The sequence below is a fragment of the Zalophus californianus genome, chromosome 6 (assembly GCF_009762305.2).
Source record: "Zalophus californianus isolate mZalCal1 chromosome 6, mZalCal1.pri.v2, whole genome shotgun sequence".
In the NCBI taxonomy this organism is placed as follows: Eukaryota; Metazoa; Chordata; class Mammalia; order Carnivora; family Otariidae; genus Zalophus; species Zalophus californianus.
In genome coordinates this window covers 128,977,558-128,981,019 of record NC_045600.1, presented here as the reverse complement: position 1 = coordinate 128,981,019, position 3,462 = coordinate 128,977,558, and positions in this window count along the sequence as shown.

The window sequence follows — 3,462 nt, the reverse complement described above, 5'->3', positions numbered from 1 at the left end:
AGATAACAATTGATAAGTATTCTAAGTACACAATACACTATGGTATATTTCCAGAAAGGAATGTCATTCAAAGCAAAAGTGAATAAACCACAGCCACACACACACATGGGCAAATCTTTGAAACACAATTTTAAATTTAAAAAAAAATGCAAGTTCTGAAAAAAGCATACAATACCATTTTGATAAAGCTCTTAAATGCAAGGACAACAAAAAACATGTGGCAATTTTTTTAAGTAAGATAATTAAATACACAATAAAGTTTTTTTGTTTTGTTTTACTTTTGTTTTGGCAAGAGGATTAATAAAGAACACAAAACACAGGATCCTGGTTACCTCTGGGAGGGAGTGGGGAGAACCCCATAGGCACATGCAGTGTTCTCAGAACTATGTTATTCTCAGGTCGGGTGGTAAATTTACAGATTTCCACTTTATCATTATGCTTTATAACTAATGCATATATTACACATATTTTTGTATGTATAAAATATTAAAGAAGATGGTAAAAATATGGCAGAGAGTCACAAAAGAGATCATCCCAGTTTTCCAATATGATTCTTTCAGATTCCAAGTTGTTTGCATAAACAACTCAGAAGACTTAAAGAACCATTAAAATGATATAGTTAATCAAGGTCTTATCTTTAAGGATACATTTCAAAAGAATATGTACCCATAACCTATCAATGTAATTCAAGACAAAAACAAATCATGAAATAAAAAATGTAGAAGAATTCACAGGTAATCAGGTTTATTAATTAAGAGTGCATTATGTAAACTGTCTGGCAGTTTCTTGTAAAGTTAAACACGCACCTAACTTATGATCCAGCAATTCTACCCCTAGCTATTTAACCAAGAAAAATGAAAATAAGTCCTCAAAAAGACCTCTATGGAAACGCTGGTAACTGCTTTATTCGTAATAGCAACAAACTAGAAATAACCCAAATGTACATCAAAGAAGAATGGATAAACAAATCATGAAATATCCATTCGATCCAATATTGCTTAACAACAAAAGGAACAAACTATTAGTACATACAAACACATGGATGAGCCTCAAAAGCATAATGCATAAGCCAGCACAAAAGAGTACATATTGCATTAGTTCAGATGAAGTTCAACAGCAGGCAAAACTGATCTATGAGATAAAAACCAGAATCATAGTTGCCTTTGGTGAGGGGCAGCAGGGTTGTGGATGATTAGGAAGATGCATAAAGAACTTTCTAAGGTTATGGCAATGTTCTGTGTCTTGATTGGGGTATTAGCCATGGCAATGCATGTATTCATCAGAAACACACCAAACTACACACTTACGATGGATGCGTTTCATTGTGTGTAATTATATCTGAATTTTAAAAGTTTTAAGGAGTATATTGTGTAATTTAGAAATTTTGTAGCTGTTCTAAAAAAATTTGGCACAATGCTTTCCATTTTTGCTATGATGTGAGTTAGCAGAGATGCTCATCTCCAACCTTCATGCCCACAGCTGTCTCTGCAGAAATACACTTTCAGAGGTCCGTCTGCTTAAGGTCCCCTGCAAAGGGTTTTAGCTATGATAGGCACTAAAGGGTCTCCACAAAGCAATTCAGGGGCAAGAGAGATAATAGTGATCTCTTGTTGGTTCAAGTCCCTACATGGTAAAGGCAATGTGAGTCGCAGTCTCCTTGAGATCTGTCTCCACTCGAGAAGATTTTCTATTTTAGATTTGCACAGATAGCCAGCTCACAGGGCCATAAATGCTATACTCCTCCATGATACTTTAAAAGCAATGTGGAGGTTTCAGAGAGAATTTGGACAGAGACAAGCTGTCCACATTCGGGTAAAATATCAATAAGGGAAGTTCTTGGGCCAGGAGTGATAGGCACCCTTGGAATCACCATAGATTCAAGATAGACTGGAAGGCTTCTGTCCCTGCACCAGCTCCCTGAGCATACCCTTCTACAGACTGGCACTGACCTATCCCCAACCTAATGGTAGACATGTTTGATTCCCCAAGTGGTAGTCTGGGAAAATAAGCAACACCAGGAGCACTATATGGCCCCATCTTTTTCACTTGTCATTTGCTGTGGTTGGTCTCTGAAATGGATGTACCATCTTTACTCCTCCATAACACATGTAGTTAACATACTAAGAGTAAGGCTCCCTGCCTGGCAGAGAACACAAAAGATGCTTCTTTGGTTTTGAAATGCATCATAGAAGTACCTGAAAAGTAGGACTGAATCAAAATTTCTGTTCCCTCCGATTAATACCACCAGCTCTGAGATATTTTATCAGCAGCACACCAGGAGGAGAAAAGCTTCTCTGCCTGCCCTGCCCCACTCTCTAGTGCTCTGTGACTCTGTGCATATCGCGTAGCCTCTGTGTTTTCTCCTCTGTGAGATGATCATGTTGGAGTAGATCTTTTGCTTCTGCAATGCCATGATAGCTCTCTTTGGCTTTTAATTGAGAGTGGCACCTTGGTATCCCTATACTTTAACTGCATGTCTCCTACCTTTGCCTTCTCTGTCAAGTAATGAATAGTAATAAATCGTCAATGCATAGGCAAGTGAAACCAGACTCAGGGAATAATTGCTTCCTAATTTGTTTTATTAACGCAGATTTTTCGCACATTAGGGTTTCTTTTTTCTGGTAAAGACTTTATTCACTTATTTATAAGAGGAGGGGGGAGCAGAGGAAGAGAAAATCTCAAGCAGACTCCACACACTGAGCACGGAGCCCGGTGCCAAGGATCTCACAATCCTGAGATCATGACCTGAGCCAAAATCAAGAGTCCGCTGCTTAATCGACCGAGCCACCCAGGCACCCCCACACATTAGGGTTTCTTAGAGTAGAACCCATTTTTCAGCACTTCAAAATTCTCATAAATATTCTTCTAAGAATATGGTATGGAGAGACAAACAGATATATCACCACAGCAGGTACAAGTAGTCAGAGGTGATCCAAAAAAAGGAAAAATCTCCTAAATGATAATTGAAAATGTTGCTGCAAAATGTCCTCTTTGGGATATTGATTTCCAGTGCAAACCTTATTCTGTAGGATATATTTGTACATTTCTTCAGGGTTTTTGTTTTTGTTTTTGTTTTTGTTCTTGTTGTTGGTGTTGGTTTGTGTGTGTGTGTGTGTGTGTGTGTGTGTGTGTGTGTGTGTGTGTGTGTGGTTTTTTTGTTTTTGTTTTTGTTTTTTTAGCAACATCAATGTATCTGGCTCCTTACTAGCAGCAAACTCTGTTTCTGGCCTCAAGGACACACTAAGAAGTGAGATATTAAAGTTATGCAGATGTCTGCCCTCTGCAGTGTGGGGACCACCTCAGGAGAAATCAAGCTGTTTACATTTGTCTTTGGAGGACCATTGATCAACGATAGAACTGAATACTGACACGGGCAGGAGTAAGAAAGTGCTAGTTGTTATATCCCATGAGGGATGATTAAGACATATAGACATTAAGAGAAGTCTTATATGACTTCTGGTT